At 33.7% G+C, this 21522-nt stretch overlaps 1 long non-coding RNA gene across 1 annotated transcript; it reads left to right on the top strand.

Annotated features, from left to right (window-relative positions):
- The first annotated feature begins 1432 nt into the window (after nucleotides 1-1432).
- LOC139527122 (uncharacterized) lies at nucleotides 1433-4785 on the top strand. The gene is made up of 3 exons (XR_011665275.1): nucleotides 1433-1540; nucleotides 3554-3699; nucleotides 4520-4785. It is a non-coding gene; the product is annotated as an uncharacterized lncRNA (long non-coding RNA).
- The last annotated feature ends 16737 nt before the right edge of the window (nucleotides 4786-21522 follow it).

The raw sequence follows: 21522 nt of genomic DNA, 5'->3' as shown, positions 1-21522 counted from the left end.
GTCGCTCACCTTGGTCTATGTGCATATTAAACAAAGGACACAAATGGATTCATGACAAAATTGTATTTTGGTGATGGTGATGTGTTTGAAGTTCTTACTTTACTGAACATTCTTGCTTCTTACAATTATATCTATAATGAACTTTGCCCATTAGTAACAGAGAAAAATATTTGGTAAAAATTTACATAAATTTACCAAATTAATAAAAATTGTTAAAAATTGACTGTAAAGGGCAATAACTCCTTAAGGGGTCAATTGACCATTTAGGTCATGAGGACTTATTTGTAGATCTTACTTTGATGAACATTATCGCTGTTTACAGTTTATCGTTATCTATAATAGTATTCAAGATAATAACCAAAAACAGCAAAATTTCTTTAAAAATTACCAATTGGAGGGCAGCAACCCAACAACCGGTTGTCCAATTCATTTGAATATTTCAGGGCAGATATATATTGACTTGATTAACAATTTAACTCCTTGTCAGATTTCCTCTAAATGATTTGGGTTTCAGAGTTATAAGCAAAAAACTACATTTTACCCCTGTTCTATTTTTAGCCGTGGTGGCCATCTTGGTTGAATGGCCAGGTCATCGGACACATCTTTCAAACAAGGTACCTCAAAGATGATTGTGGCCAAGTTTGAATTAATTTGGCCCAGTAGTTTCAGAGGAGAAGATTTTTGTAAAAGATAACTAAGATTTACGAAAAATGGTTAAAAATTGACTATAAAGGGCAATAACTCCTAAAGGGGTCAACTGACCATTTCGGTCATGGTGACTTATTTGTAAATCTTACTTTGATGAACATTATTGCTGTTTACAGTTTATCTCTATCTATAATAATATTCAAGATAACCAAAAACAGCAAAATTTCCTCAAAATTACCAATTCAGGGGCAGCAACCCAACAACAGGTTGACCGATTCATCTGAAAATTTAAGGGCAGATAGATCTTGACCTGATAAACATTTTTACTCCGTGTCAGATATCCTCTTAATGTTTTGGTTTTTGAGTTATAAGCCAAAAACTGCATTTTACCCCTATGTTCTATTTTTAGCCGTGGCGGCCATCTTGGTTGTTTGACCGGGTCACGCCACACATTTTTTAAACTAGATACCCCAAAGATGATTGTGGTCAACTTTGGATTAATTTGGCCCATTAGTTTCAGAGGAGAAGATTTTTGTAAAAGATTACTTAGATTTATGAAAAATGGTTAAAAATTGACTATAAAGGGCAATAACTCCTTAAGGGGTCAACTGACCATTTCGGTCATGTTGACTTATTTGTAAATCTAACTTTGCCGAACATTATTGCTGTTTACAGTTTATCTCTATCTATAATAATATTCAAGATAATAACCAAAAACGGCAAAAATTTCCTCAAAATTACCAATTCAGTTATTGAAATTCTTGACAATACCGTCCGGTATGGGCTAATTTTACTATTTGAAATGAACGATCTCGAGCATGCGCAGTTACGCATTGTTGTTCCTCTTTGCCGCTTCGAAGATGGTAGTGGGTTACAGAAAGCCACAATACAGGTGAGTGGAGTAATTTTAAGTTGCCCATCTTGAAAGTAAGATAGCCAAAACTCACCCGATTCGTGTGGTATAATTTTTTTGAACAATTATTAATCGCCCACAGATGGGCAAGCTTTTGAAGTGGCCGCGAGGCCCTTCTTTTTGTGTCAAACTCGCAACTTTAGCCCAAAAAATTGTTAAAAACAACTTTGCAAGCTTTCTAAATAAAATATAAACGTGCTGCTCGTTTTTTTCACGAAAAAAATCAGTATTTTCCTCTATTTTGACAAAGAAAGATTTGTACAAGTTGTGTTTTTATGATGTGAAACATGGGCGAGGGGTCTCATAAAGGCGTACACAAGTCACAACCAATTTCAGAAGCAGTGATCACTGGTGATCCTCAAAACATGTCTACAACTCAAAGACCTGGGTTTATAGTGGACCCGGATTCGTTATGTTATGGTAGACCCCCTCCAAAAAAAGGGGGGGGTCACCCGGTGTCATATTTATATAGAGGCATATACAGCCCTCAGAACACATTTATTCTTCCCCTTGGCTACAATGCATTTTTTAGTTAAAGTCAAATTGAATTAAAAAATTTGCACCGCTACAAACATGAAATAAATTTAACTGCTTTAATATAGACCATTATTATTCTGATAAAATATATACTTGTCCCAGGACAATCCATCAGTGCTTTTTCTTTTGAGGGCCCTATTAGCATGCCAATGGTAGGATTTGAATCTTGAATAAATGAGGAAGGCTAATTTCTACCCTACTTTCATTTTGGCCAAATCACTACTTTCACTTCCAACAATAATTTTTTTCCACATGTTTTACTTATTTCAATATAAATGCAACTGATAGGACCACTTTAATAGTAAACATTTCAAAGAAAACAGTAGACAGATTACTTGGGAAGAAATACCCTATATAATAATTGGTAACTATATTCCTAGACCACGAACAAAGGGAATTAATTTTGATCTGAGGCCTACAGCTACATCAAGTGAAATTTTGGAAAGAAGTACAAATGTACAAACCTAAGATAAAAAAACATATTGATAAATTTAGTAAAGGTTCTCAGGCTGTCTGTATCCGATGACGCTTGGTGTTAGTCCAAATAATTATGAGGTATTGAAAGGCTTTTACATTTTTTTTTGCTTTAAAGCCTTTCAGCTATGTATCACAAACTGTGTGTGACCCTCAAAATGTCACACAATAAATCATTTGGTCATACAAACCCTAAAACAGTGGGTCACATATTAATGCTTTTAGCACGGCCACCAGAAATTTCCACATTTTTCCTTCATAAGACCCTCAAAAATTATTTTACTAAATTTGTATCTATTTTAAATTTGCATGTACCAGACTCAGACATTGGGCTTGTGACTCAAGGCAGACTTTTGCAAGGCAAAATATGTATACCTTTAGAACATGTACATTGTTTGTAATTGTTTACATTTTTCTGTCAGTTAAATTTTTGGCCTTTTTAATTCAATGTAATTTATCCTAAATATTAGTTGAAAAAGCTCAACTCATCAGATGATCATCATGTATGTTTCAGTAATATTCATACATCATGTACATTGTACTTGCAAACTTTTCAAAATTTTGTGAGCTTGCATATGTAAAGTGTATCAAGAAAATTTCATCTTTTCACTGCTTGACTCGTCATGTAAAAAAAAAATCTGTAGTGAGAATCCTGATAATGGTCATCCTCCTTTAACAATGTATATTGTCACAAGTGTTTTAATCAACAGTACTAACTATATTGTTTAAGCTTAAACATCCTTTGAAATCATTTGAATATCTGTTTTAAATATCATTGTTTATATAATAGAGTATGAAAATTCAGGTCAACAAATCTCATGAGGGAATTTGAAAGAAAGCAGGTCTTGAAATTTTGTTTATATTCTATAGATCTAAAACTTATTTTGATTAAAACATGTAAAAGACTATTTATTGACCTCACTTTGAATTTGTGTTATCCGAATTTTTGAAATCAATGTTTATAGTTGAATTGTCTTTCAGAAATGGTCTACCAGTATTTGACACGAGAAGTCCTAGGTACAGTAGGACTAGCTTTCTTGCATGTTTGTCAGAGGGATGACCCTAGTAAAAAGGTCTGACATTCCATACCTGATAATGAAAGAAAACACCAGAAACTATTTACTGAGGTGATTTTAAATAAACTAAATGGGATTTCATATATGAACATAATTAGTCCCTGATTCATAAAAATTGTACAGTATATTTAAAGTACAATAAAATTAAATCACTTAGTCTAGTGTTTTATTTATACTACTAGTACTTTTAAATTGATGATTATTAAAGAAAGACAACTCTTACTTCCAACATTTCTGGACAAAATGTTACTTGAATCAGTGATTTACGATCACCCATTTCAGTCTAACTGATATATACAAGTATGTACAAGTATTTATATACATGTATAAACTTGTAAGGTTAAAAAAATAAGCTAGTTTTCGATTTTACCTGTATAAGACTGATTTTTTTGTGGATCGAATCAGTCAATCTAATGATTTACCTTTATTTCACTTTCAATGTTGACATTCTTTTCTAATAACTGATTAATAGCCTAACACACATCAACCATGCATAATCCATTTCTAGCTAAGGGTTTAATTGAAGATCACATGAATAGGGATTCAATGAGGTTGAATTATTCACTTGCAAGTGTCTTAATTCATCATCAGTGTTTCTGAGCTTAATCACAAGTCAGAAACATGAAATTTTACCTCTGCCAAATGATAAATCATATGTCAGCATTTTTTTTTAATTGCTGCATTAAAAATATCAGAAAATACCATGACATATAACAAGAAGAGATATATACAAAATGTATAAAAACTAGAAGGAGATTTTTTTCCATGCCACATTAATGGACATGATGTATGCATAATGTTTTGTTTTACATACATTGTACATCAACATTTATTATATACATGTACAATAATATGTACTTTTTTCTTTCAGGAACAATGATAAACAAGTGAACTGATGGTTTAAAACTACCAAAGTGTGAAGTAATGAACAAAAGAGTAACGTGAAGTCAGACAATACAACCTGAGGTGTCAGAATTTGTGCAAAATTTTGTTATTTGCAGATACATGGATTTTGTCAAAATATGAACTAAAACACTGGGATAAAATTGTTATTTTTTTCATAGAAAAGATCCGGTTGTGTTCCATAAATGTATTTTTAAAAAATAATGAATTTAAGAATTAAAATCTATATTTGTTTACTGAGTTTATTGCTGCCCAAAAAGAGGTTATTGTCTCTACTTTTCTACAATTTATTAGGGGGAATTAGGGGCCAAAAAAGAGCCCAAATAAGAATTATTCTTGGTTTTCGCACAATAACTTTAGTATAAGTAAATAGAAATCAATGACATTTAAACACAAGGTTTATGAACACAAAAGGAAGGGTTGGGATTGATTTTGGGAGTTGAGATCCCAACAGTTTAGGAATTGGGGGCCAAAAAGGGGCCCAAATAAGCATTTTTCTAGGTTTTCGCACCATAACTTTAGTATAAGTAAATAGAAATCTATGAAATTTAAACACAAGGTTAATGACCATAAAAGGAAGGTTGGGCTTGGTTTTAGGAGTTTTGGTCCCAAAAGTTTAGGAATAAGGGGCCAAAAGGGTCCAAAATTAAACTTTGTATGATTTCATCAAAAGTTGAATAATTGGGGTTCTTTGATATGCCGAATTTAACTGTGTATGTAGATTCTTAATTTTTGGTCCCATTTTCAAATTGGTCTACATTAAGGTCCAAGGGTCCAAAATTAATCTTAGTTTGATTTTAACAAAAATTGAATCCTTGGGGTTCTTTGATATGCTGAATCTAAAATTTTACATAGATTTTTGATTATTGGTTCAGTTTTCAAGTTGGTCCAAATCGGGGTCCAAAATTAAACTTTGTTTGATATCATCAAAAATTGAGTAATTGGGGTTCTTTGAAAAGCCAAATCTAACTGTGTATGTAGATTCTTAATTTTTGGTCCCGTTTTCAAATTGGTCTACATTAAAGTTCAAAGGGTCCAAAATTAAACTAAGTTTGATTTTAACAAAAATTGAATTCTTGGGCTTCTTTGATATGCTGAATCTATTTTTGATTATTGGCCCAGTTTTCAATTTGGTCCAAATCAGGAGCCAAAATTATTATATTAAGTATTGTGCAATTGCAAGAAATTTTCAATTGCACAGTATTCAGCAATAGCAAGAAATCTTCAATTGCACAGTACTGTGCAATCGCAAGAAATTATAATTGCACAGTATTGTGCAATAGCAAAAAATCTTCAATTGCACAGTATTGTGCAATAGCAAATATTTTCAATTGCACAGTATTGCACAATAGCAAGAAATATCTAATTGCACAATATTGTGCAATAGCAAGAAATTTTCAATTGGAGTTATCTTTCTTTGTCCAGAATAGTAGTTGAATCAACTTAAATCATTGTTTTATACAATATACAATGTATATTCACTTTTACTACCAACTGATAAATTAAAACAATCTTTACCATTCAGTGATAACAAGCACTTTTTTTACATTTTAATATTTTATGATGTATTTAAATGAGTAGTTATTGTTGAAAACTCCATTAGAAATTTGAATTGAGATCAGTTTTGGAATAAGGGAAAGGGGGATGTGAAAAAAAAAATTGGGGGGAGGGGGGGGGGGTTTAATTTTTCTCATTTCAGATTTCATAAATAAAAAGAAATTTCTTCAAACATTTTTTTGAGAGGATTAATATTCAACAGGATAGTGAATTGCTCAAAGGCAAAAAACAGATTTTAAGTTTATTAGACCACATTCATTCTGTGTCAGAAACCCATGCTGTTTCAACTATTTATTGATTATGGGCCAAGTTTTCAAGTTGGTCCAAATCGGGGTCCAAAATTAAACTTTGTTTGATTTCAACAAAAATTGAATATATGGGGTTCTTCAATATGCTGAATCTAACCATGTATTTAGATTTTTAACATTTGGGCCCGGTTATCAAATTGGTCCACATTGAGGTCTAAAGGGTCTAAAATTGAACATTATTTGATTTCATCAAAAATTGAATTCTTGGGGTTGTATGATATGTTGAATCTAACCATGTATTTAGATTTTAAATATTGGACCATAAGTGGTAAATGTCCAATTTAAAATTTTTAAGTTTTTAAGTTTAAGTTCTTAGACCACATTCATTCTGTGCCAGAAACCTATGCTGTGTCAACTAGTTAATCACAATCCAAAGGAGAAGGTAAGGATTCATTTTGGCCTCAAATTTCAGTTTCATTTGACGAAGATTTTGACCACTTTTTAAACACTTAAGTGTCTATTTTACTTGATTCAATTAGTTTATGTGAAAGATTTTAACTGATTTAGTCATTGAAAACGATCCGATTCCAGCTCAAATATGACAAATCTACCAAATATGCTGAAAAATGTCACTTTACAGATGGTTTTTGTCAAAAATGAAAGTGGCCGCATCCGTGTTCATCCACAACCTTTATATATGTTATGTATTATCATAAAATACAACTTACATTTCAATATTAAGGATGAACACGAATGCGGCCACTTTCGTTTTACACGGAAACCGTCTAAAATTTAACTAAAATGCTAGAATTTTGAAGATTTCAGTAATTTAGCATGACTTAATGGCGCTACAACCCAATATATGTGCATTGTATAGTCAAAAACAGCCCATATTTATGTGGCAGAAGCATTCAACTATCCAATAAATAACTAAAAGTTTACATTTTAACAATTTTGTAACACTGTTATATTTTGGGGCCAAAAAGGGGTCTTACCGGACCTACTCCTTTGTGCTGAATCCAGCTTGAATGTTGTGTCTATACTTGCCCCAACTGTTCAGGGTTCAACCTCTGCGGTCGTAAAAAGCTGCGCCCTGTGGAGCATCTGGTTTTACATGCATAGACCACATTCATTCGGTTTCGGAAACCTTTACTGTGTCAAATTTTAATCACAATCGAAATACAAAGCGGTATCAAGCTTGAACGTTTTATCAAATATTGTTCAGCCTTCAGGGTTCAACATCTGCAGTCGTATCAAGATGTGACGTCTGGCTCATTTCAATTTTTGTTGTGTGAATTTCCACGATTATGAGTAATATGTTTACTATTTGGTATATTGGTTCCTTGCAATGTCTACATGCCTATCAGACAGGGTTTACCTGACCTCAACTTCATTTCAGATAACTTTGATACTGTAGGTAAACTGTATTTGATTTGTGAAATGATTGTAAGGCACACTTGACCGTTGGCAGGTTTCATGTGACCTTGACCACAAGGTTCCATATCACAAATATAAGGCTGGGATTGAGTTTAAAGCTAATTGCTCAAAACATACAGGAATCCAGGACCAAAGACCGGCATTTTTTGTAGTTTCCAGACAGTAACTTGTGTTTAAGAATATCTATCTAAAATTGTACTACATGTACAAAGAGAAGGCTGGGATTGAGTTTGAGGGTAATTGTTCTAAGGCGGGTACTATATATATTATTTTATTTCCTGTATTAAGATATAGCTTCACCTTTATATCTTTTCAACTAGTTAAGATGGCCACAGAAAAGACATTAAGAATCAAGATAATTTGTATATGCCCGTTTACGGAACATATTGTGTTATTCAGTTGACTGTCTGTCCGTCCGTCGTCAACATGTTGGACATTAACTTTAAAACCCATTTACCAATTTTCATAAAACTTTGTTTTTTATCTATTGACGTGAGCTCCCTTTTGTTTTATTTGATAAATATATTTTACGTTTCCGAGTTGATTTTTTTTCATTAAAAAGAATGCTTTCACCAACTTGCGAGATATTGGTGAATTGTTTATTTCTTTGACAAGAACTCCCTTTTGATTTTTATAAATTTTATATTTCACGTTTCTAAGTTACAGAGTCATATATTTGTCAGAAAAAGGGATTTCTCAAGATTTGGACAAAAACTAAAAAATGCTTTCAGCAGTTCTCATGAAACTTTGTAGTCCGAGATTACTCTGCAAGACGTGATCCCACGGCCCAAGCTTGTCTGGCAAAACAACCGTTGGACGTCAGAGTAATCTCGGACTAGAAACTTTGGTGAATAGTTTATATCTGTTGATGTTTATAATTTTATAAATTTTAGATTTTACATTTCTGAGTTGTGGGGTTTTATTCACTTAAAAAAAGGTGGGATTTTCCCGTTTTCGAACAATAACTAAACAATGCGTCAGCAAATGTTATGAAATTTTGGTGAATTGTTTATATCTATTAATGTAATCTCCTGTTTGATTTTTATAAATTTCAAATTAAATTTATTCTATGAAAATGTGACGGGCGTATCATGATGCGCTCATGTCATTACTGTAAATGTTTATTGATTTATAGCATACAAAACAAGAATGTGTCCAAAGTACACGGATGCCCCACTCGCACTATCATTTTCCATGTTCAATGGACCGTGAAATTGGATAAAAAATATAATTAGGCATTAAAATTAGAAAGATAATATCATAGGGAACATGTGTCCTAAGTTTCAAGTTGATTGGACTTCAACTTCATCAAAAACTACCTTGACCAAAAACTTTAACCTGAAACATGCACTTTCATTTTCTATGTTCAGTGGACCGTGAAATTGGGGTCAAAAGTTTAATTTGGCTCTAAAATTAAAAAGATCATATCATAAGGAACATGTGTACTAAGTTTCAAGTTGATTGGACTTCAACTTCATCAAAAACTACCTTGACCAAAAACTTTAACCTGAAGGGGGACAGACGGACGGACGAACGAACAGACAGACAGACGGACGAACGGACGGACGAACGGACGCACAGACCAGAAAACATAATGCCCCTCTACTATCGTAGGTGGGGCATAAAAATAAAGCACTGTAAAAAAGTTTGGAAGTTGAAAGAATGGCATGTACTTTATAATAATAATTGTCCAGGTGGGATGCTAAAAACAAGAATAGGCTTCATATTTTAAAAAAATTGGGACAAAAAAAACTACAATACACCAGTTGAAAGGAGGGCATAAATGTTTTACTTATCTTAATACTACTAACAGACATGGTCTATTTTGACATTTCCCTTCAGTAAAAATATTAATAAAAAAAAATCCCTAAAAGGCTTAATCAAATCAGTCATGGTCAGTGCATAATTATAGCAAAACTGTTTTTATGTTTACCGGACAGGGATAGATAAAAGTAGGGATGTGGGATTAAAAAAATGGAAAAGGGGGGATGGGGGCTTGGAATGTGTAATTCAAGAAATGAAAGCTTAAAGGGAGAGAGTTTCAAAATAACAGCGATTTAGCACCCCCCCTCCACTCATGTATATCAAACAAAAGCCTGATGGTGTACCACCAATAAAGTTTTGTTTTCAGCCTTTATGAGATTTAAGAGGAAGGGATAGGGGGGCTTATCGAGGTCGTTTTTTTTTAAGCTCAGGATTTCGGGATCCGGGATTTCTTTTTCCGAATTTCGGGATGTCGGGATTTTAATTTATTTAAATTCGGGACCTCGGGATTTCGTGTTTTTAAGCCCGGGTTTCGGGATCAGGACCCTTCCTAACCCCCCTCATTTATTGACCTATAAATTATATTGTTGCTCTATCGGCTATCTATGATAAGCTCGTACATTTCACGAAAATTATTGAATGAGGAAAGCAGTCGACATGTAATCTAAATTTCTTTGTTGTTAAATAAAAGGCAGTTACTATTTTGCCGGCACTGTGTGAAATATCTTAGTTCAAACCGGCAAAATAGCCTATTTCTATAGAAATGGCTATTTTACCGACACCATTAATTTAGTGTCATTTTGCCGGCGCTGGAAAAATAGAATATATTAAGTTAGCAGAGGGACATTTTATCATTATGTATAAATGATAATAAATTAATTAAAATTAATGAAAACTAATAGAGACAAGTCCCGTTAGAATAGTAAGTCCCTGGTAAGCGGAAGTCAAGGTGAAAACTATTTTATTTAAAGATATGGTATACCAATCAAATAGCTAGCTATTATTTCAAAAGCAATATTTTTTGGAGCTATGCGGTTGTCTATATTTGTATATATATTTTTTTTTATCAAATTTATGATGATGCAACATATTTCTATATTAATTAGGTCAGTTATATCACAGACATATAATACATGCAATTATTTAATTAATTGTATTATATGTCTCTGGTTATATTAATCAGAGCTGGTCAAATATCATATTTGCTATTTTGCCGATGCCCGATAAAAAGCCTTTGCTTTCATATAATTATGTTTCCCCCTATTATAAAATCAAGAATTAATGAGTTTGTGATGTTTCCACAAACTGATCAAGAAATTACTTCAGTAGACTGACGTTTAACGCCATTTCAACTGGTACCGTATGAGGACGTCGTCAAACCGGGAACCGAAACGTTCAAGTTCAAGGCCATCATTAGCTCATACCGACCGTTAATATTTGTATATTCCGAAGGCATACTGAATGTTTTACGGAGGGGACCAACCTACAGGTACATCCACTTATGTGTTTGATATGAGTGGCATTTATTACCAGTGGCGGATCCAGGGGGTGGTCCCACGGCGCACCGGACCACCCCCATGACGAACCTCAAAATTTTTTAAAGTGTCTATTTTTTCAATAACTAGCTAATTAACAAATTAACACTTAAGATTAATCCTTTCATCGCACTAATTGGTTATGGATTACCTGGATACCTGGAGGTGTCACAATGATAGAATACGGATCAATGCGTTTCACCTGTATATATTGTAATTAAATTGTCAAAACAGCTCGTCAATATGAAGAAGTTGACTTCTTATTTTGCAAGGTAAATACAAATTATTTTTGTATTTTAAAATGAAATTTCCATATATAATTGTCCAACTAACGGAGTCTCGGTTTTAAATTTCATGTATGTACATTTTGAAAAAAAAACAATCATTATGAATGAATTAAATTAAATTTGTTTATCTATCTCTTTGAGCCCCACCCCTTTTCCCCCAACATCAACAGCAATTCAAGCACTGAAGTTGGTACCCGCATTTGTACAAAGCGCAACATTTGATGAAATTAAACATTTTGTAGACTTTTACCATACTGATTTGCCGAGTCCATCTACAATGCCTTCCGAACTGCGTTTGTGGCAAAAGACTTGCGAGTCAATGCTTTCAAAACCAGAAACTGTAGCCGGTGCTCTGAAAGAATGTTGCAAAACAGACTTTCCAAATATTTCTGTTATCTTAAAAATCATATCTACCATGGGGGTGACGAGTTGCGAATGTGAGCGATCCAACAGTGAGTTATCACTTTTAAAAACCTACCTGAGAACAACTATGGGACAATCGCGTTTAAACGGACTTGCGAAAGAGTGATATGTATTGGCTAAAAAATCTAAACAAAATATTAGTCGCAACAAATTAAGTGATTGTAACTTTCCAGCTTTCATAATGTTCATATATTTTATATAAATCAGTCAACCAAGTTCCATATTTCCTCATCACTGTACCAACTCCAACTTCCCTTTTAACAGTTCTAATGGGTGTTTTATGGATCACAATTCTATCGAAATAAAGATCATATTCTACTGTCATCAAAGCATCGTCGATTTTGTGATCCAGCCATATGCATAGCTAGTATTATTAGTTACATAATGTACTAGTGACTTACTACGATATATTGATTGATTGTTTGTTGATAAACGTCCAGTGGCAAATATTTCATGCATGTTCAGGACGAGAACAAGTTAACAATAAATACAATAGGTATGTCTTGTATTAATAGAGGACTGCCACTGGAAAATGCGAGTTTATTGGATAGGAACCGAAATTGTGCCTTGCACCAGGCCACCAGATTTATCAAAGAGTTGTTGCAAATGTTCTTCACATGCAAAGATCGTGGCACTCTCTTAACAGGAGGCATCGGATTTAACGCTGACGTGGTTGCAAACTTGATACATTTCGCACAGCCAAACGGACGCCTCCCTTTGGCAATCGTTTTACCGCCAGTCGGAAGAAGACCAAGTGACCATGTTTTTATTCCATAGACACCCTTTTGGGTATAAATGTGGGCAGTAAATTAGGGGGTGCAATTATAGCTGGAGTACTTATATGGAATTTATTGACTCCATTTATATCGTTTTAGGCACTAGCACACTGTGTAACAAATTTGTCTTATCTTAACATGTGGTATCACGGCTAATGTCTTATCAAAGTGATTCAGTCTTTTAAACTTGGTATTAATAACCTGCGGCTCTTTTCACAAAAAATCTTAAGAGTAAAACTACTCGTAAGTCATACAATTTTCAGTATAACTTACGATCAATTTTAATCGTTTTTGTGAAAAGAGTCGCAGCTTTCATTTGTCTATACAAAAACAAATACAAACAATAACAACTTGTTACCTTTGAATGTGTTTTATGAATTTATTACAATCGTTCATCATTAATTTCTTCTTCTGTTGAAACCTTTCAGATTTTTCCTCAATACCGTGTTGTTTTTAAAAAGGGACATTACTAACCGTGCATTGAAATAAGTTCAGGCTATTAACCTAATATGAAATAAACAGTCTTCACACGGTTGCTTTTAACCAATCATATTCCTAGAAATGTTTATGATAATGTTTCTGACTCGACTTTTTCTTTTTTTATTTCTATAATCTTATTGTAAAATTTCTTTGATTTTGTCCGAAGATATGGGATTTCGTAATAGTGATGCAAATATTTTGTTTACGATATTTCAATTTAAAACACTGTCCGATTTTTTTTATGATATTAATATTTGCAATTTAATTAAACACTCGCCACTCAAAGTTTGGTGCCTAGGCCTCTGTTTTTCTAAAAATGAGTCAGCGTATACTGCAGCGATAATATAATTATCAAATTAAGACATAACTCCAGCACGGCAAAAGTGACGCCACCTAAATTTGAACTTGATCTGTGTCTGGTGGTAATTAGTATTGTGTGTAAGTTTCATAATATTTGGTTGAGGTACATTTTCCATTTATAAAGAGTCATAACTTGAGAACGATGAAATTGACGCCATCCATACAAATTCACACTTGACCTGGGTTTGGAGGGTACTAATCAGTATGTATTAGATTCATAACACTTGGTTGAAACAAACCGTAAGTCAGAGAAAAGAAACTAGTTTTAGGACGTACGGACGGACCGGAGTAAAAATAACTGCCCTCTCCGCCGCTGCGGTGCATTAATATCGAAGAATAGCGGACGACACCTTGACCGAAAGGTGATCGAAAAGAAATACACATACGCCCAAGATGCGATGAAGATTTTATTTGAATGTATAACCAGATGCTCCACAGGGCGCAGCTATATACGACCGCAGAGGTCGAACCCTGAACAGTTGGGGCAAGTATGGACACAACATTCAAGCTTGATACAGCTCTGAATTTGGATTGTGATTAAATAGTTGACACAGCAAAGGTTTCTCTGACACAGAATGAATGTGGTTTAATGAACTTAAATTTTTTTTTTTGCTTTTGAGCATAACACTATGTTGTTGAATATCAATCCCCTCTGAAAAAAAATATTTGAAAAATGAAAAATTCTTTTTAACTTCTGAAATCTAAAATGAGAACAATTTTAGCCCACTCCCCCCCTCCCCCCCCCCCCCCCCACCCCACCCTATTTTTTTTTAATCTCCCCCGTTTGCTTATTCCAAAAATAATCTCAATCCTAATTTCTAATGGAGTTGGCAAACAATAACTACTCATTTAAATACATCATAAAATAATAAATTTATAAAATAACATTCAGTCATGGTTAAAATTAATATTAATTAACAGTAACTTCTAAAAATAAAATTTACAGCTACACATCTCGAGACAATCATCATTTCTTAATGCATAATTTTCAAGCAGTGTAAGGGAGGTAATCAAGTTATCAAACATATATATATATATATATATATAACAGTGTTCTTTAAATTTTAACTGGATTACCTCCCCTTCACTGCTTTTAAGTTGTCTAAATAGTCCTTTAACCAGAAAAACCCTTGTTTTTCCCCTTTTTTGCCCTAATTGCTTAATGATTTGAGCCATAACCCTCACATAACCACCCCTTTGTAGTATGGAAACCTGTGGTATAATTTCAGAGAGATTTATACACTTAAACACAAGTTATTGACTGAAAACTTCAAAAATGCTTATTTGTGTCCCTTTTTCGGCCCCTCATTTATTGAACCCCCCTCTTCTTGGAGCAAGAACCCCAAGACTGAATTCCTTTCTAGCAAAAAACCTTGTAGTATAATTTCACTTAAACACAAGTTATGTCTGTTAACAAGAAAAATGCTTCTTTTTGGCCCTTTTGTGGTCCCTTATTTCTTAATGTTCAGAGATGTTAACCCAAAACTGAATCTAAGCCTTCCCTTTGTTATATGGAACCTTGTGGTACAATGTCAGAGATATCCATACAGTTATACATAAGTTATTGTCCCGAAACTACAAAAATGCTTGTTTTGGCCCCTTTTTGGCCCTTAATTCCTAGACTGTTTGCCCCATGACCCTTAAAATAATCATAACCTTCTACCTTATGGTATTAAACATTGTGGTACAATTTCAAAGCAATTGAAGTACTTATACACAACTTATTGTCCTGAAACTAGATAAATGTTTGTTTAAGGCCCCTTTGGGCCCCTAATTCATAAACCGTTGGGACCATTACCCCCAAAATGAATCCCAACCTTTCTTTTGTGGTAATAATCAATGTGTTAAAATTTTATTGATTTCCATTCCCTGATACTAAAGTGATTATCCGGAAACCATCCGTCTACGTACGACGCTGACGACGACGACGACGACAACGTGATACCAATATACGACCCAAAAAAAATCAATTTTTGCGGTCGTATAAAAACACAAAACCAAACAATAGTCAAAAAGATTACACATAATTGTAACTAAAGTCAGGGTGAATTAAGTTTCGAGAAAAAATTTCTGCTTTTAATAGCATAGTCATAGTAAAATTTTGAATTTGTTAAGCATGACATATGAGGAATATGCACTGCCACCAAGCAAGAATAACAAATGTTATCATAGTTTTCATAAAAAAAAAGTTGATTATACCTTGTATTAAGCTTCCAGTGGACACATCTAAACGGACAGTAAGTCATCAAAATGCCATTTTATGGATCAATAGAAACACTTATTTCTGGCTCCTGTGGAACATATTCAGCATCAATATTATCAATGCCTGAATTCAACAGATAATCATTTGTTCTGATCTTTGTATTTTAAGAACAATTACAATCGGGACGGACAAACGAAGAAACAAAAAAAAAGTAATCTAGAAATCAGTAAAAATTCGATGTTGGAACTCGTGCATCGTGTCGACAAAATTTATGGTATAACTTTGCTCCTTATTGTAAACACTCAAAAGCATCTATTATGAAAGAGATTTTGACACTTCAAAATTAACCAATTCTATGATTTGCATATGAATTGCATAAAACAAAATATAAATTCTATATTAGAAGATCAGGAACTAGTTAAAAGTGCAAAGAGACAAGTTGTAGGTCACTTACTAGGAGTATAGATGAAATGCAATTTGTACTTGTTTTGTAAAGTATGGGTAGCAGAATCTTAGGTGTGGTTTTGACAGGTGTGTTTACTATTTTTCTCTCTGTGAAGCGCATGGCCGTTAATGTAGAAGTATTTATTTTGTCATTGTAAAGATTTCACGTGTAATATGTAAGTTATACCACACGACATTGGCAGTGTGTTTTTTTCTTCTTCAAGGAAACGGCGTATTACTTTTAATTTCTAAATTATGTTTTTAAAAGTGATAAACGAACAACAACAAAATTCAAACATTTATTCAATTAAGGCATACAGTGTCTTTATGTCAGATAACTCCGTTTACACAGCATTAAAAAGGATAAAAGAGCATCTTGAATGACATGACGACACGCTTTCTATTTTATTTTCGATATTTTGTTCTTTTTGGAAAGTTAATAAAAAACAAGAATGTGTCCATAGTACACGGATGCTCCCATTTTCAATGATCAGTGTACCCTGAAATTGGGGTTTAAACTCTAATTTGGCATTAAAATTAGAAAGATCATGTCATAGGGAACATGTGTACTAAGTTTCAAGTTGCTTGGACTTCAACTTCATCAACAACCTTGACCGAAAACATTATCCTGAAGCAGGACAGATGGACGAACGAACGAACGAACGAACGGACAGACGAACGAACGAAAAGACAGACAAACGAACGAACAAACGGACGCACAAAGCAGAAAACATAATGTTCCTCTACTATTGAGATGGGTCATAAACATTCTTTAAAGATGTTAAGGTCCCCTGTAATTGCTTGACGGTATCCAAAATACGAAATTTGATTACTTCTTTAATAAAGGGTTACTGCTCACAAAGAATCTACTAAACAAATAATTACAAGCTTAAGTGGAGTTGAGATCATTTCTTCGAAACTTTAACGGACAAAATCCCGAGTTGGTTGGTATGTTCAAATGTTCGTAACCATAATCCCGAATTCTTCTTCGATTGTGGTGTAACTCATTAGAATCATCGCCGGCTTTGTACCAACAAGAGTACCACGACGGATGCCATGTGTGAATCAGGATCTGATTTGCTCTTCCGAGTCAACTGGATTGTTTGTTGCTCAGTCTTTAATTTTCTATGTAGTGTCATAAGCTATAAGGTATTATTGCAAAGAAACTCGACGAAACACAAGCGCTTTGCCTTTATTTAATGAAAACTCCAACAGAAGTATTCAGTATATACTATAATTTTTCTCAGAACAATTAGGTTATGCAAACTCCCTCAACAAAATTAAAACTTTTTTTGGACCTAATTATATCACAAAATATACGCATAATAAAATTGAGAAAGGAAATGGGGAATGCGTCAAAGTGACAACAACCCGACCGTAGAGCAGACAACAGCCGAAGGCCACCAATGGGTCTTTAATGTGGCGGGTAACTACCGCACCCAGAGGCGTCCTTAAGTTGGCCCCTAAACAAATCTGTATACTAGTTCAGCGATAATGGACGTCATACTAAACTCCAAATTATACCCAAGAAACTAAAATTAAAAATAATACAAGACTAACAAAGGCTAGAGGCTCCTGACTTGGGACAGGCGCAAAAATGCGGCGCGGTTAAACATGTTTATGAGATCTAAACCCTCCCCTATACATCTAGCCAATGTAGAAAAGTAAACACATGACAATACGCACATTAAAATTCAGTTCAAGAGAAGTCCGAGTCTAATGTCAAAATATGTAACCAAAGAAAATAAACAAAATGACAATAATACATAAATAACAACAGACTACTAGCAGTTTACTGACATGACAGCTCCAGACTTCAATTAAACTGATTGAAAGATCATGTCTGAAAACGCTATTGAAAATTTAAAATCATATATATTGTGGTGAACAAGTATAATTATTTAAAAAAAAAATATAGCAGAAACAAGCATACAATCCTTTATTTAGCCACTTTCCTCATAAACATTTATGTATTGTATAAATATTCAAAATTTTATTATGTAAAACAAACAACAGTGCACACGCCTTCTTTATATACCATTGATATTATGTTGATAGTCCTAAATATAAAGCTTCACTACAATTACATCCCAGCTCCTTTGTTCTAACAGGGGTGATCTGAGCCGGATCACTCCTACCAGATCACCACCCCGTATAACCCCGATACAAATGAAACCGGACGTTGACGCGTTCGAAGCGATAATCAGGACAATATTAAGGATGACAACAATTTGGAATGCCTCTCTAGAACTTATTTGAGTATATATAAATATGTCAATGAGCATGATAGTTTATTTATTCAATTATACAATTGTTGTTAGTTTTAGATATTGCATAGAACGATTGATAAAACTGCTAGATGCAAAACGCACAGACATGGTGCAATTTCATACGTTTTATGAGATAAACAATGCTGAATATCTTTTCGTGCATACACCTTTGCGTATTAATACCTTAAGCAATAACAAATAACTATACTTTGAATTACTACGTGCCTTCAAATGTTCCCTAGAACTAACAATAAACGCAATATCACAGTAAATAAGTTTTCTCTTACTGTATTGTTCGTTCCACTAAATGTGTCGCGTTCGTTGCGCGTTTTAAAAAAATCACTGTACAGTTCGTTGACAAAAACCGTCACAAATCACTTTCTTGTCAAGGTATTCGAGATGATGTCGGCGACCCTTTTTCTATATTTTATTGTAAATGTTTATCCGTTAAATTAGTCAAAATAGTTGAACTTAAATCACCAGTCACCCAAAGCCAAAACTGCAGTGTTTAACCAGCGTACATCTGATAGGAATGTTTCTATTGAAAATTGGGACTTTCAACGTTATTCCAGATGAAATGAACAGTTAATAAATATATTTCAGAGGAAATAAAGTTTCAAAAAGTACAGAACAGTCATTAAAACATTAATGACTTCCTTTTCACAATTTGAGGCTCTTCAAAATGCTGATGTTGGTCCAAATTCGCATAGACGAAAGCAGACATAGGAGCTCGTTGAACTTAGTTTGCCGAATGCCTTAGATGGCATTCCAACTGCTTTATCTATGGATGTTTTTTTTTTTAACTTTTTTTTTTTTACATATAAAGCTTGTGTGATGACCAGTGATACAACTTTCCACAAAAGTTTAAATGAAGTGGGTGAATAAAGCAATTATTATAGTCCAATGTACAACATTTAACAGTGAGGAAAACTTATACCATATAGTCGGCTATAAAAGACACCAATATAAACAAATGTGAAAAAATAAAAACGAGAAAACTAACGGTTATTTATTTATAACTTATGGATTAATTATCAAAGAAAAACAATATGACAGATCTATATAATCTATGTTATACAGGCCCATGACGTAGGACCGACACGAAAAAAATGCGGCGGGATTAAACATGTGAGCCCCCAACCCTCTCCTTAACCTGGGACACTGGTGTAACAGCACAACTTATAAAAAAAACATAAAAAAACCTGTACAGTTGAAATTGGCTCAACTCAAAATGTCGGTACAAGGCACAAAAACCATATACATAAAATATCGACAAAGGAGTAACTGAAGTAACTGATAGTTATTTCAAAGCGAATTAAAACTAAGAGGTAAATCATGTGTATCTAAAGTATTAGTCAGTGATTATGTTCCAGACCGTATGAGTATTTGGACCGTACGTGTACGGTCTGGGCCGTATGCGTACTTTTTCAAAATACTCATACGGTCGGACCGTACGCGTACGGTCTAACTTATATTAAGAAGTATACATAAAATATCGAAAAAGGACGAATGGGAATATACGATCCAATGTCTCGTGTACTTTACGAACCCTTGAAAAACTTTTTGAGAGGTCCATAAATGGCCTGTTGAAAGGCAACATTTGTGTCCTTATTCAATATACCTCATTTTATCCAGTGGCAGTAATTCCGGAGGGCCTCCTTCCAGGACCTACATGTAGTATGTGTTGCTACTTTGTGCTTATCTTGAACGTTAAGCAGCCAACAATCAGCTATTACGTACGCGTGTCATTAACAAATAAAGGGGTCCAGAAATTGTTAAGTATCAACTGTGAAACGTTTCAATTTTTTATTGATAACTATTAAGACATGATAAAAGAAATAAAGCAAATGTCTATGGTTAGGTTGATGGGTGATGATTGATGCTTTGCTCAATTGCATAATTTACCTTTTTTACATGTACAAAATACCTCCAACAGTGTTTCGACAATACAACGGATATTATGGGTTGCTGTCTCCATGTTATGGTGGTAAATTATTTATTTTTTAAACATGCATATTGGTTATAATCATATCAAAGCATTATTTCATACACGCAAAATTCATTGAAAAACGCAATATTGTGTCAACGAAGCGTACAGTATAAAAAGATGTAATGACAACGAAGCGTACACAACATGAAAATAAAGACACTTTAAAACGTGTATTTTTTTGTTTCTAGACACAACACAAACATACGACCTTTATAAGTTTGTTAATTTTAACTATGAAATTTTCAAAAATGTATGTTATAAAAACTATGAGGTACAAGAAACATTAAGTTTTGAATATTTAAAAATACCAAGCACGTTTTATCATTGATATCGTCGTGCGTTATTTGATGTTTGTATATAAAAATTCAACATATTTGAAAAGCCTTTTAGTAACTAATGAGTATTATGGCAAAGAATATATTGGAGCAAAATATCCGAAGAATAGATATTGGATTTTCTTTAAAAGTATTAATTTCTTACTGTCTGAACTCAGTGTTACACGATGTGTTCGATTCGAACGCGTCAACGTCCGGTTTCATCTGTATCGGGGTTATACAGGGTGATCACACCAGTTTAAGTTTCTTTGTTATGCACGCTTTCCTTTGTTCTGTAACATTTTGGCGGGAATGTCAAATCCAGTATAAAACTTATGATTAATTATACGGAGAAGACTATCTATCAAAATTCACGTAGAAAAAATCAAGTGTATATGCTGGGATTCGAACTCAAGACCTTTAGCATATCAAGCCACGACACATACCATTTCACCAGGACGACTGGATACGAACTATCAGAAATTTAACATACTTAAAGGAAGCAAGATATTTTTATAACTGGGGCGAGTTGTCAGACTTTGACTCAGTGGCGTTTAAACCCTTTTCGTTAAATAAATGAGTTGTCAGACTGAATGTTGAATTTGAGTTTACACTTTTTTAAAGTTGGGCGAGTCGGTTACAAGAGTGGGGCGATTTTTTCATAAAGTGGCGATATATTGTGGGCCGATTGGCCAGTGGGGCGAGTTTACATTGTTTGATATCTACTCATCGTGTTTACTTAGGGGGTCATAAAGGGTATACATCATATAGTAATATATAAAGTATATAATAATGGCTGTGTGGCGTTCTAAATTAGACTTTATGAATTGTAAATGGTTTTTCGTCTAATCTAAAACAGCTGGGATGTAACATAGTTATCCCA

This window comes from Mytilus edulis, chromosome 6 (assembly GCF_963676685.1).
Source record: "Mytilus edulis chromosome 6, xbMytEdul2.2, whole genome shotgun sequence".
Taxonomy (NCBI): Eukaryota; Metazoa; Mollusca; class Bivalvia; order Mytilida; family Mytilidae; genus Mytilus; species Mytilus edulis.
This window is presented reverse-complemented; position numbering and strand designations above follow the sequence as displayed.